General features: G+C 47.4%; 1 long non-coding RNA gene across 3 annotated transcripts in view; it reads right to left on the reverse strand.

Annotated features, from left to right (window-relative positions):
• LOC309647882 overlaps positions 1–14,222 on the reverse strand; it is a 655,782-nt gene that overhangs the window by 379,378 nt on the left and 262,182 nt on the right. For 2 of the 3 annotated variants that reach the window (XR_014256345.1, XR_014256346.1), the window contains exon 6: positions 1,108–3,387. The exons of the other annotated variant lie outside the window; for it this stretch is intronic. This is a non-coding gene — a long non-coding RNA (uncharacterized lncRNA). Of the gene's footprint in view, positions 1–1,107; positions 3,388–14,222 lie in introns of those variants that run through there. 3 annotated transcript variants of the gene reach the window in all.

Genomic DNA, 14,222 nt, shown 5'->3' on the forward strand with positions numbered 1-14,222 from the left:
AGAGTCAGCAGACCCTGATGAAAAGATGCAAGAAGGACTTTTGAAACCAAAAGTCTCCTGGGGATCAGAGATTTGCTGTTTCCCCTTCTAGGGTGGGTCTGTGTGTGTCCCTTGGGAGTAAGTGACAGAATGCAGGGGAGCCCAGAGGTCGATGTGGTCCAGGCTACCTTTAACCCCTTGTGGACCAGCATCCAAGGAGCTCCAGCAAGTTTTCACTTTCCTTCTCCTTCAGAGCAGGAAGTGCGCCGGAGCCATTAGTCAGCAGCCAGGACAGAGCTGGGGCAGCTGAGCTTCGCCCTAATCTCACACCTTCCTGTGAGAAACGGGCCATGTTTGCACAAACAAAACCTCAGACCCTGTCTCTTTCAGTTTTGCCCAACAGGACTCCTTTGCTCAGATCTGTAGGTTTGGTTTAAGGTCTGATCAGAATTCAAACACATCTTCCCTAAAGGCGGTTTTCAGGGAGCCCGAATGTGAGGGCCACTCAGCCAGCATCCTCTAAAGAGGATGAGATTCCAGGGGCTTCAAACAGTCCCCAGACAAACAAAGGACAGGGACAGGGCTTCTGAAACTAGTTCACATGCGCACACACACACACACAGAAATAGTGAAACAATTTTTCAAATATATAACCTGTCCTTTGACCCAGTAACTCTATTTCTAGGAACGTGTCCTAAGGAAATGATCAGAGGCAGGCAAAGATGAGTGTCCTAGGACGATTGCTTTAATGCTATTTACAAAGTAAAAAAATCAAAAAAACCTAAAAGTCCAAAAACAGAGGGAGGGCTACATAAATTACAGCATGCCTGAACTAGGAGGCAGCCATTACAAAATCATGTTTACAAATAAATTTTAATTGTTTAGAAAATGCTCACAATATAATGTTAAGTGAAAAGGAATGAATAAATAATGTTCATACAGTATGAACTCAGATATTTGAGTTTCTGTATATATATTAGATAGCTGCAAAGGGAAAAGTTTGGATAGAAGTCATAATTATAGTTCAATCTAGTTGGTGAAAATTGTGTAATTTTAATCTGATTTTTATACTTCTCTGTATTTAATTTTCAACAAATGCATATTATACAGTCATAAACAATAAGACACTTTTTCATATAGTCATTTATTTTCTTTTTATTGTGGAAAAATAGACACAGCATAAAATTTACCATTTTACCATTTTTGAGCGAGAGTTCAGTGGTATTAAGCCCATTCACAGTGCACAAGTGTCACCACTCTTCATCTCCAGAACATTTTCATCTTCTCAAACCGAAACTCTGCATCCGTTAAACACTAACCGCCCCCCCGTCCCCCTCCCCTAGCCCCTGGTAACCACCATTCTGCGCTCTGTCTCTGAGACTTCAGCTTCTCTAGGTACCTCCTATGAGTGGAATCATGCAGCATTTGCCCTTTTGTGTCTCGTTTATTTCCCTTATCATAATGTCTTCAAGGTTCATCCACGGTTGCTTTATCCTCCAGGCACCTTGGTGTTGTTCCTACACTCTGTTAAGCTGCAGAGCTCATCTGCAGGGATCTCCAGCAAGGTCTTCTGCTTGGGACCTGCTGAACACGAATATTTTGCATGAAATGTGAAGGCTCCTCTCAAAGGGCCCAGGAAGCGGTGTGACGAGGCAACACTGGGTGTTAAACGCTCACCTCTCCCTTTGCCTCCAATGGCCTCAAGTAGCCAAGGGTGCCACATTCTTGTATTAAGTCTTGAGAAAACGGCTAGTGGAAGAAGAAGGTAGCACTGGCATTGATTGAAGGAAGGCCTGGAAGGAGCTTTTAAAGCATCTGTTAAGACCGTCTCGTTGTGCAGAGACTGAGGGGATGGACATTAATTGCCCCCGTGCACCAGGGAGGCGACGCAGTATTGTGATCACAAATTCCAGCTCAGCCTCTGAGGTCTGCGTGACCATGGGCGGCCACCTAGAGATCTAGAACTGTCTGCTCATCTGCAGCGTGGGCACCAGGGGTGCACCCACCTCACTCATTCAATTGGCAGGTTAAATCCAAAGTCCAGATAATGCCTGGCAGTAGTAAGTGCTTGATATGCAGTAAGCGCTATTATTATTTTAAATTATAATTGTTGTTGTTGTTCTTGTTTGGTGTCAGACCTCAGACTCAAGCTCAGCTTTCTTAACTCCTGGGTCAAAGCTGTTCTTACTCTCTTTTTCCTTCTGTGTCCTTCCTTTGAAACTTGACCCTTGACCATTCCCTCCTTTCTCACCCTCCTCTTCAGAGCTCTGGACCTTTCAGAGGAGAAAGGGCAAAAGGAGAGAAAATGCAAGATAAAAGAGGAAGGAAAGAAAATAATGAAGACAGGAGATCCCGTCTGCAAAAGTTTGCATCTGCCCGGAAGGAATGGAGACGCAGGCAGCAAAATCACTGTTTTGCAACTTACAGATAAAACTCAAAGCCCTTCCCCACATACCGATGGCTCTGTGTGCCAAAAAACATCTATAATTTCTGTTATCTCACTTTGGAGTGTAGGTCAACCCTGATTTCAACAGGTAGCAGATAGAAACATCTCGGTCACGATAAACAATGACTTCTTTCAAGCTATGTTCAATGCAGAAGAAAAAAAAAAGACCTAGATTTCTAGAACCTTCTATACATGATCATTTTCAAGATAGCCATAATTCCCTTCAGAATCCTGGTGTGTAACCTCTGGCTCCCTGATCGCTTCTGAAGCTGGCTGTGTGTGATCCCTTCCGCATCCGACTTGAACAGCAGCTGCCAGTGGGAGTTTGACAGTTCTCTGTCTTGTTTCTCCCACTTCAGAAAGATCTCTCTCCTGCTTCTCCTGGCTGTCTGCTCTGCCTGGCTGAGGAGCAGACAGCCTAGACTCCCTCCACCCGCATGGTCCTCCTGCCAAAGACCCAAAACGCAGGGAGTGGGCTCTCCTTGCATGCTCAGTTAAAAAACTGGGCATGCAAGGAGAGACGCACATCAAAGGACAACCTTGTTTGCTAAAAAAAAAAAAAAAAGAGAGAGAGAAAAGAAGAAAATAACACATGTAAATTTTTAAAATTTCACATTCTCTTGTGCTAATTAAGGAATACGGACAGTTGTTGTTAATAGGCTTTAGCAACTACTCACGTTGAGTGGAATCTTCTCAATGGACTGGGGTGAACAAGGAAGAACGCCTTAAAGAGAAGCCTCATTATACAGGCACAGCCCCGAGCGGGTTCCCTCCGGGCATCTGCTGGCTTCCAAGACGTCGTGGGCGAGGTGAGATGTGCACAGAGGAGGCTTCTTGTTCAGAGAGCAGACAGACGCAGGCAGCCTCCGTCACCAAGTAGGCACTTGAAGACTGTCATTTTCATTCTGAAGCCTTCAAGTATCCCATTCATTTCTGAAAACGTGTGCCAGCTTGGCATCCAGCTCAGGGGACATAAAATAAATCAGGAAGGAGAGGAAAATGTCTAGAACCTACATTTTCTAATTATGTCTGGTTTCTCTCCTTCTCTCCCGCCAAGGCCAACCCCTCTCTGTCCCCACCTTCCTCTCGCCGCCAGTAACGTGACCGATGTGGAAATGTTTTCAACTCTGTACCACCTTGGTTAATCTCTACAGTTTCCGTGTTTTTCCACCACTGCTTGAGAATTCAACTGGCATGAGCTGTGCATCAGGGCCGCTCGTCAGCTTGGCTGGGAACACCTGGCCCGGCCAACGGCTCTGAAATATGCAGTCCCGGAAGAGGAAGCAATCTCTCCGTTGAGAATAACTGCCCTTGGCCTGAATTTGTCAAACAGGATTTATGGGGAAAGGACGAGCGACGGAAGCAGGGAGGAGACAAATATTCAGAGTATATTAAGTAAACACAAGTTAGGCAATGGCTCAGCGGTGCTGGGGAATGACACAGTCAAAACAGGGAACCACACAGCCTGATGGAAACCGCTGCTCCAAGGCACAGTACAAGGCTCATATTCAACAAGTGTGCCAGGCACCATGCTGGGGCCTTTCATTTAATCCTCCCAAGGAACCCCTGCAAAGCCATCCTATTATTCACCCCTCCCCACCCCGCCCTGAGACTTCAGACCCAGGGGATCAAGGTCACCGAGGCTGTAACTCCCAAGACTCCTTGTGGCTGCATGACCAGCAGTTGCTTATCCACACGCCACAGGGAGAGAGAACATAATCATTTTAAAAATTACCGGACATTATAATTAGCCATGGTAATGCAGATGCTAACAGGAGAGGAAACAGAGTGAGAACTCCGTACGCTCTTTGCAGCTTCTCCGGAAATCTACGACGCTTGCCAAATACGAAGCTTATTTTAAAGAAATAGGCCACAGCCTGGAAGTATAAGCCCTTCCAAAAGGGATGCAATGCAGATCACTCTCGTCATCCTGCTCTTCCATCCTTCCCAAAATCGGTGCTGAGCCGCGCAGCCTGTGCAGAACGAGCCCTTGTCACAGCGCAAGGGATGCAGGTCTATGCAGAAGAGGAGAAATTCGGGGTCTGTGAAGTGTTCGACCTCGCGCCCTCATTAGACTGGAGAGTCACAGGAAGCGTCTCAGAGAAATTCAGATGTATAAATTTTAGCTTACCGATTTATGGGTCTGCTAGCCAGTTATGAATAGTAAGTTGTTATGTGCTGAAACCACTTTCTGTTGGTGTATGTCTTTCGGCTTTCTCCTGACTTTGCCGTAAAAAATCTTTCATTAAAAAAATAAATGAATTTTTTAATGAATTGGGAGATTGGGATTGACATATATATACTAATATGTATAAAATAGATAATTAATAAGAACCTGCTGTATAAAAATAAAATTCAAAAAAAATTACAATTAGCAGCCGTCCTCTGTCTCTGAAAGGAGAGGGACTGTCATTTCGGAGGCAAATTTGGGGGAAGGAGAAGGTGTTTTGGAGCCAGAGAGATCTGGGTTCAAACCTCAGTTAAATGGCTTTCGAGCTGTGTGATGTTGATTGAATAGCTCATAATCTCTGAACTTCAGATTCTTTCTATGTAAAACACAGCCATCATACCTACCCAACAGGACTGTGGCGTTAAAATACACAAATATGGTGTTTACTGCTGCATAATATGTGTTCAAGAAATAAACATATGGATGAATGATTAAATATGGGTTAAGACTTCAAGCTGAATATTTATGCCTAATTTAACAAAAAAATCAAACATTCAAAGAGGGAAGAGTCTAGTGGTTTTACAAAATCACATGAATAACTATGGCCATATCTCTAAGGGCTACTCAGGTGGTGTTTTCAGTGGATCTTGGGCAGAGTTGGGGACACGCAGGCCCCAGGTCTGGGTGTGGAACATCAGGCAGACCTGGAAGTAGCCCGTGTCCCTCGTACGTTCATTGTGAGCAGAGCTGGATGGACACAGGCAAGTAGAATGGGAGCATCCTGACAAGACAGGGGGCTGGGGTTGGCGGGGGGGGGGGGCTGCCGGAAGTCCCAGGGGAGCAGGCAGAAGTATTTCTACTCGTAGGTTGGATTGTGGCTAGGATTTGTCGTGAGGCTTTAAAAACCTTCACCCTGTCTTTGAAAGGACACAGGATGCCTGGAGAATCATAGGAGGAGAGAAAGCCATGACCAGGGCCCACGCCCAACTCCACTGGAGGGGTGGGCAGCCCAGGGGGGCCATCACCGCCCTCTCCTGCGTGTGGGCATGCGTTCTGGGCAAGCACAAAATCTTCCCTTCCAGCTGGGCCAAGCCTCCTTGTTTAGTAGCTATCCGTGTACCTGGCCGTTGTCTTTACTGTCTCATAAAATTAGCCTGTCAGCCCGAGAAAGCAAAGGCAGACACATCGTCTGAATTTATTAGCCAGAATCTGGCTCCCCAAACGCTGTGACCTGGAAGGAGGTCTCCCTATTGTTCACTCAGGCTTTTTTTTTTTCCTTCTGGCTGGGTCAGTTCTCACAGCAGAAAAATGCCAATTTGTCACAGAGAATCCCATGCCCTGGGTTCCTCTTCCATAAGATATGTACGTGTGAGGGGCAGGAGGTGAGGCTTGGGGTGGACTAGATCAGTGGTTCCCAAGTCTGTCTGAACTCAAATCGGCTATTTTTAAATAAGCTGAATGAGGGACTTCCCTGGTGGTCCAGTGGGTAAGACTCCACACACCCAATGCAGGGGGCCGGGGTTCAATCCCTGGTTGGGGAACTAGATCCCACATGCCGCAACTAAGACCCGACGCAGCCAAAATAAATAAAACAAATAATAAATAAATATTAAAAGGTAAATAAATTTAAAACATAAAATAAAATAAAATATGCTGAATGAGTAGCTACTCGGGTGGAGCCCAGGACTATATAAATTTTTAGAAAGTTCCTGGGTAATTCTGATAATCAGCCAGGATTGGGGATCACTGGACCCCATGACCTACCAGGTCCTTTTGGTCTGGAACATTCTAGGTTATGGAAGTCCAGGTCTTCCCCTAAACTGGAGCTGTCAACCCCATCTATGTAGGAAGCCTAGGAATCATTTCTTAACAACCTGGGGGATATTCTACAATCAAAGGAGCTTTCTCGCTTCCCCATGTCCATTTTGCCTAAGCTGCCTTCAACATTTTCTATTTCTCCACAAGTCACTTGGCATCAGGGAGCAAGAAATACACCTTGGCCCCATCTGTTCAAGGTGTGGTCTACGGACCAGCAGCTCTGGTGTCTCCTGGGAGCTCGTTAGAACCACAAACTTGAGCCAGACTGGTTCAGATCACTGGTCCTCAACTCAGTGGCACTTTGTGATCATCTGAAGAGTTAAAAAAAAATTCTGATGTTTGAGTCCAGTGCCCAGGGTGCAGAGATTATTTTAAATTCCCCAGGTGATTCTAATGTGCAGTAAAGCAAACACTGGATAAATGGTTTAAAATAAAAATCCAAATAAACTTTTTTTTTCCAGGGGGCACTGTTGTAGTGAGGGGTTCTGTGTATCATTACTGGTTTGTTTTTTTTCCCTTCGTCAAACTGATGGAATCATTTGGGGGCATGGGTGAGATGGAGAAAGAGCTAAAAAAATTCTTCCACCAACAGGGATGGGTCTGAAACCCTCTGATCAAAACAGGAAGAAAGAGGGGCAGAGGACGTTGGGATATTAACTATATTTCAGTGTAATTCGGATTTCTTAGGAGCCTGCACAATGGCCCGGCACTTTCTGGAACAGTGCAGGTTTCTCCCCGCCTTGGAGAAGAGCTCACCGAATCACCAGGTGCACATGAGAACCCATCCCCACGACACAGGAGCCTCTCTCTCCCTCCCACAGAACGTCGTTTCTTACGCTTTTATGTTCTAGTTTAAGCAATTCTTTCCCCGTTGAAGCCAAGTATGTATTGTGTGTCTATTGAGATGTAGCAACTGTCCATTTCAGAGAAATAACAAAAGGCCCTATGGAGAACTTCAGTCCTGTGAATTTCAACTGAACTTGGTTCCCGATGCATCAAAACTCTCCCAGAGCCTTTGCTGGGCCCATAGTCAGCCTTGACCGCATCCAGGGGGGCGACAGGACGGTGCCAGATCTGTCCACGTGGGACCGTACTGAGCCCTGTTGGTGGGTCGGAAGGCTCGGATTTGACTTTGGTTTGGACATAACCCCTCTGATCCCTAATTTTCTCACCTGCGTTCTATCTGACCTCGCTCTTCTGAACCCACAGAGCAATGGCTTTGGGAGGGGAGACGGTGAAATAAAGTGTAGGAGACAACACTTCACACACACTGAGGAGGCTTCTCTCTGAGCCCACAGGATCAGGAGGCCTCGGGTCACAGCTGTCCCCGGGTCCCGGACCCACCCCAGCTCCCCTGGCTTTGCCCCCGAGCGCTGAGGCAGCACGGGGCACACAGCTGCGTTCGCAGGGCTCTGACTAACCCTGAGTAAAATGTCAGGCTCAGAAAAGCTCCAAAAATAAAAATAGCTGCAGGAGGTGGCGGCTTGATTCTTGGTGCTTTGGGGTGGGTGAGAGCCTCTCTCCACACCACTCACTGTGGGCTCGTAGCAAAGATGTTGGAAACCCCGGATCAAGGCCCTGATGTGGGGTTCACCCTCCCCGAGCATCTTAATTGAAAACCGATTTCACCTCCTTCCTTTTCCCTGACCACCTCTTCCGAGGAGGAGCCATGCTTTTCTCTGAGGCCGGGAAAGTGTCCGCAGAGGACTTGACTCCCTCAGATGGGATGGGAGGTGAGAACGTGCAGGAGGAAGACCCCCCAGCTGTGAGGACGGGACTTCCCTCGGGCTGAGCCTCTCCCCTGACCCGAGCTCGGCTTTGATCCTGAGTCACCTCGGTGTACACTGAGACTGGGTCTCTGCCTCTGGCCCCGGGGCCCGGCCGCCACGAGATCTACGAACGCCCTCGCTCTCATGATGCTGTGGCTTTGGGTGAATTTACAGCCCAGGGGGACAGAAGTGCCCGTGAGTCTGTTAAGATCCTATTTCAGGACAAGAAATAGCATTTTGGGTGAATCGAAGGGAGTGATTTTGTGAAGTTTCAGACAGAAGCAACAAAGAAATGACTGTACCCAAAGGCAGTGCCCAGAAATGGTTGGCGCGGCCGAAGGGAGAGGAGCTTTGCCCTGGAGCACCGGCTGTGGTCATCAGAGCGTCCCCGGGCCCCTGACGCTGCCTCCCCAGACCACAAGCACAAAGGAAACATCTTTGGCTCCAGACGCTAAGGACGCCAAAGGAGAGAGAGAGACAGAGAAAGGTGGAAAGAGTCAGAGACAGAGGGAAAGAGGGATTCTGAAAAGAACTGTGCATTGTATTCATTTTTACTGAGTGCCCACCAGACGCTCTGCTAGATCCTGGGACAGTAGACGTGCTCATTGTGACAGCTAAGGATCCACTTTTGACTTTACTAATAATAACCCCTATAATGGACATCTACTAGGGGCCTCACCCCGCTTTACCAGGCAGTCATCACGCCATTTAATCCCCACAACAAGGCCTTGAACTAAGCTGCACCGGGCAGTGGATCCGTGGACCTGGGACCGTGGACATTGAAGCCAGGTCACCAGGGTTCAAATCCTGCCTTGGCCACTCATCTGTAGGGTATCCACATACCCTGCTGGATACATTTGATAACTCACATTCACAATGAAGAATATGGCTACAGATATTTATAAACATATTAAAAAAAAAAAAAGATTCTGAAAACAGCAAAGCCCTGGAAAGTACCAGAGATGCTTCGCAGTAGAGAATCTTCATCACCGTCTGCGCCACGCCTGGGCACTCTCTCTGCTGCTCCGTCCCTTTCATGAAGGTTGAGGTTTGCAGGAGTCTTGAGAGTTCTAAGCAGGGCATACAGTAAGTGCCGTATAAATGTTGGCTTAGAATTATCCTCATCCACGTTTTGTTGTTGAGGAAATAGGCCCAGGGAGGTAAAGCCCGTGGTGGGAGCTGGGCTGTGGGTCAGGGCTCCCTTGCACATCACACTTCAATAGCTCTAGGCAGGTTTATCCCAAAGAGTGTGTTGTCCGTGGAGTTACCATCAGTACGACCTCTTCTACGATGTGTGCAGAGTTTGCTGGTCACCTTAGACCACCAGCAGGTGACTCGTCTGAATGAGGTTCCCCGTGGTGGGCTGTGGACTCATCGCCACTCACTGAGACCCAGTCTGAGAGGCACGGCCGGAGGTGGAGCTGTGTCCCGGCCCGACTGAGCAGTGCAAAGCCTAGCATTCCTGCATCTGCAGACCACTCAGGACAGCTACGCCCTCCAGACCGCAACGGTCTGTGCAGCTTTCCAGAAACTTCCTTATGCTCTCCTAGGAATGATGTTTCTCTGTCAGCTCCAGGTCTCAAAAATGTTATTTGTGGAAATGATTTTACAAGTACTGACACCTGGGTCCAACCCCCAGAGATTGTGATGTAGCTGGCCTGGGGGCCAACATTTGTTCAAAGATCTCCACGTGGTTCGAATATGCAGCAAAGTCTGAGCCATCCTCTAACAGCACGTGGAGGTGTGTCCCTGTGTCCATTCTCCCCTTCCTAACCTCCGGCAGGGCTGGCTCATGGACCCCAGCCAAAGACTGCGTTTCCTCACCTCGCTTGCGGGAAGGGTGGGATTTGTTTCTGTGTGAGCGTGACCTGTGCCTCTTTCAGGTCCCAGCCGCCTCTCTTCCCTCCCCGCCCCAAAAGCTGGAGAGTGGGCACCAGCTTCAGCCATGCGGGCAAGAGCCTCTCTCTAGGTGTTGGAGCAGCAAAGAAGACTAGCCTGCATCACAGGACCGCCTGAGGAGTAGTCAGCCCCCTGCCCTGGGCTGCCTGCCTGCCTGCCTTTGGACTGTTAAATGAGAGAAAGATGAAATTCCATCTCTCTGAGCCTCTGTGACTTTAGGTCTTTGTTGGAGGGGCTAAGCCTGTCTTCTAGGAAACACCTAGTTGATTGCTTTCACGTAGGGGTGAATGTCACAGTCACCCCAAGAACTTTTAAACATACCTCAGGTCTAGGAAGTCCTGGCAATAAGACAAGGGCAGCTGCAGTTTTTGTTTTGTGTGTGTGTGTGTTTGCTTGCTTTTAAGTTCTTTATTCATTGTTAATGACAGAGTGAAGTTGTGACTTTGACCAAATTAATTAGAGACTCAAAGAACCAGTTGGCCATAGCATCGGAAATTAAATACCAACAGGTTAATCACTGAGAGAGATCAAGAGGAAATGCCTGTTTTGTCTCTCACTGCGTCCTTCTGTCCTTCCTTTATTTATTTATTGAGCATATACTATGTGGTCCTTTATTTTGTTTAAGACTATTTTTTAGGGTAGTTTTAGGTTCACAGCAAAATTGAGAGGAACGTACAGAGATGTCCCATATATCCTCTGTCCCCACACGTGCACAGCCTCCCTAATTGTGAACATCCGCCCCCAGAGGGGCACATTTGTTACAACTGATGAACCTGCACTGATACATCAACATCAGCCATCGTCCACAGTTTACACTTGGGTTCCCTCTTGGTGTTATATACTCTGTGGATCTGGAGAAATGTATAATAATGACACGTATCTACCATTATGGTATCGTACAAAGTATTGTCACTGCCCTAAAAACCCTCTGTGCCCCGCCTATTCATCCCATTCTACCTCCATCCCCAGCCCCCCAAAAGGCCTGGCAACCGCTGATCTTTTTATTATCTCTCTAGTTTTGCGTTTTCCTGAATATCATACAGTTGGAACCATACAGTATGTAGCCTTTTCAGACTGGCTTCTTTCACTTAACAACACGCATTTAAGTTTCTTCCATGTCTTTCTATGGTTTGATAGCTCATTTCTTTTTATTACTGAATAGTATCCCATTGTCTGAATGTACCACAGTTTATTTATCCATTCCCCTACTGAAGGATGTCTGGGTTGCTTCCAAGTTCTGGCAATTATTAATAAAGTGGCTACAAATGTACATGTGCAGGTATTTGTGTGGACGTAAGTTTTTAACTCCTTTGGGTAAATACCAAAGGACTAGCGTGCCCGATCAGCCCTCTGTAAATCTTAAAGCTCCACAGGTGAGTCTCATACACACCCTGGTGAAGCTCCTGTAGGGAAACAGCCAAGACAGTTTGCTCCACGGCTCAGACACCCGGAGCTCAGGTCCCCTGAGGGTCTGTGACCAGCTGGTGGGGATGCAATGTGCCAGGGGGCCCTGGGCACGGTGCACCCCACCTCCTTCTGTGTCCCCAGCTCCTCGCAGGGCACTGGGCCCAGAAAGGAAGCACAGTGTGCATTTGCCACTTGATTTCAGTGAGCCCAGAAGTAAAGGACTGTGAGGGAACAGAGAGGGGCAGGCGAGAAGGCTTATGCTCTCTCTCTTCCCACAGCAGGACGCAGCTGGCAAAGCAAATCGTTCTCAAAAGGCTGATATTTCGAATCAAAAAAGAAGGCTTGCAAAATGCATATTTACAAATGTCCTTCTTTTAGTGGGAAAGGTTGCCATGGAGACCTGTGCCTGGGTACGAATTTACGGCTTAAGAGCACATTTGCCTCCTTGAATTCAGCCAGGTAGACTGCTGGTCCTGCGCTGCTGCAGCTGTGGGTTCTGGGCAGTGCCGGGGCATGCCTGGGGGTGGCATGGAGAGCTCCCTCAACCTGGAAACTCTTCCAGGACTGAAGATGCTAGATTCTCTTCCAAAATGGCTAATTAGGCAAGGAAAGCAGCGTCTGTCTCCCTAAGGTCAAATCCTCTTCATTTCAAAGTTTTCACATATGTGAGCCAGTCCAACCCCCATCTGGCTCTGGTGGGCAGGACTTGGCCTTCAGAGGGTTGCTCCAACTCTGTTCACACTCCAAACTCCAGACCAGCGGGAGGAGCTCCCAGGCCTTCGTCCAGAGCCTGCGTCTGCTCGTAACAAAAGCCCAATTAACAAGACCACTGGCATTGCTGCTGCTTCACGGGGGGCATCACGATGCTAATAATCGCACATCTAGTTGCATGAATGTTTTCTAAACCATCAAGACCTACCCCGAGCTCTGCCTGAACTGCGTCTTCTGAAACTCAGTTGCCAAAGACAGAAACAATAGTGAAAACAGTGCAGGATGGTATCAAGGAAGAAAACACTGCCTTGCGCTTCATGAGAATGTTTTCTGAACTCTGAAGCTGGAGTATCTGCTTTCAGGGTGGAGGGCGGGGTCCTTGAAAAATCCTGAGTGGTGATATGGAAGCGAACCGCATCTAAAGGTATCATTTCACCAGCTGCAATACAGGTTTCTGGAGGATAAGGAAGGGGTCCTTTATTTTGCTCATAAGTACTGTTTCATATTGGAAACAGATTGGTCCATACGCTCAGTGGCATATGGGTCGGACTCAGGGTCATGTTCTTCCCTTCCGAGACTGTGATCCTGGTGTCCCGGTGTCTCTGTCCACAGAGCCTCCTTTGCTCTCAGAGTGTGGACCGCTTTCAGGACACAGCGTGAAAGTGCTAAGTGGCCACCGCAGGGACTGTGCCCTCAGGGTCTATTAACGCCTACTTTTTGAAGCATTGTACAAAAATCCCTCCTGCCCTCCTTCCAAAACAGAAATTAAAGTAGATTAAGAGGTGTGTGGGTTGAGAACTGGTGTGAACACTGAACGTATCCAAGGAGAATTGATGGAAGACAAGTGCCTGGAAAGACTACTTTACTCAACCCAGCTCCCCGCTACCCTTCCCTAATAGATGTGCTAATCTGGTCTGAGTGCTTTGTTTGACAAAGCCCCAAACTGTGGTTCAGGAGGACTCGAAAGCTCCCCGAAGCTTCTTCAAAGATGCCTCCCCCTTGTGGGTGAGAAATGCAGACTGTTTGAGTACCTTCTCGGGCAATGAAGACCAGCGAGGAGAGGATGTCGGGCGGGCAGAGACCACTGGCATTGCTGCCGCTTCACAGGGGGCATCCCTACTCACTAGTTTCTCCAATCGCTCTGGTCCCTGGCAACCACTAACCTACTTTCTGTCTCTACAGATTCGCCTGTTCTGAACATTTCATGTAAATGGAGTCATGTAATTTGTGACTGGCTTCTTTCATTTGGCAAAATCTTTTCAAGGTTCATCCACATTTGTAGCACGTATCAGGGGGCTTCACTTTATTGCCAAAACATATTCCATATTTTATTTATCTATTCATTAGTTTATGGGCCTTTGGGTTCTTTGTTCATAGTTTTTTGTTCCTACTAACAGTGTTATTATGAACATCATACCACAGTATTTCCTGGGCACATGTGCAAGAGTTTCTCGGGGGTATATTCTTGGGGTGGATGGCTTGAAATATAGGGAAGGCAAATGTTCAGCACTACAAGAGAAGGCCAAACTGCTTCCCAAATGCTATAATAATCTACCAGCAAAATAAAAGATCCTATTGACCCACATCCTTGCTACTATTTGCCATGGGCAGAATTTCTGGATTTTGAAAACGTTGCTATTGATAATTTATCTTATTTTATTTTAGTATTTTTTAGCAGTCAAACCACAGCTCTGCATTTGACTCATTGCCTGATAATAAGATTCTAATGGAGATTCAGACAGAAATAGCCACCTGCCCTTATCTCCTTTCATAATTATCAGTTCTCCTCTGTAGTAGTTCCAGCCTTTGCTTGCTGACCTAGAATGCTGACGTTACTGTGGATACCACTGTTCTTCCTTCCCTTCTGGGCTCTATGCTCTGTCTACTGGCTGGTCCCGGGGTCCTAGTCTACCTCTCCCCAGATGGAGAGCAGAGAGAGGCTGTCCTGTGTCCTTGTCCTGGTAATAAACACTCCCCCCACCACACACACACACACACACACACACACACACACACACACACA

The sequence above is a fragment of the Balaenoptera physalus genome, assembly GCF_965194825.1.
Source record: "Balaenoptera physalus genome assembly, chromosome: 18".
In the NCBI taxonomy this organism is placed as follows: Eukaryota; Metazoa; Chordata; class Mammalia; order Artiodactyla; family Balaenopteridae; genus Balaenoptera; species Balaenoptera physalus.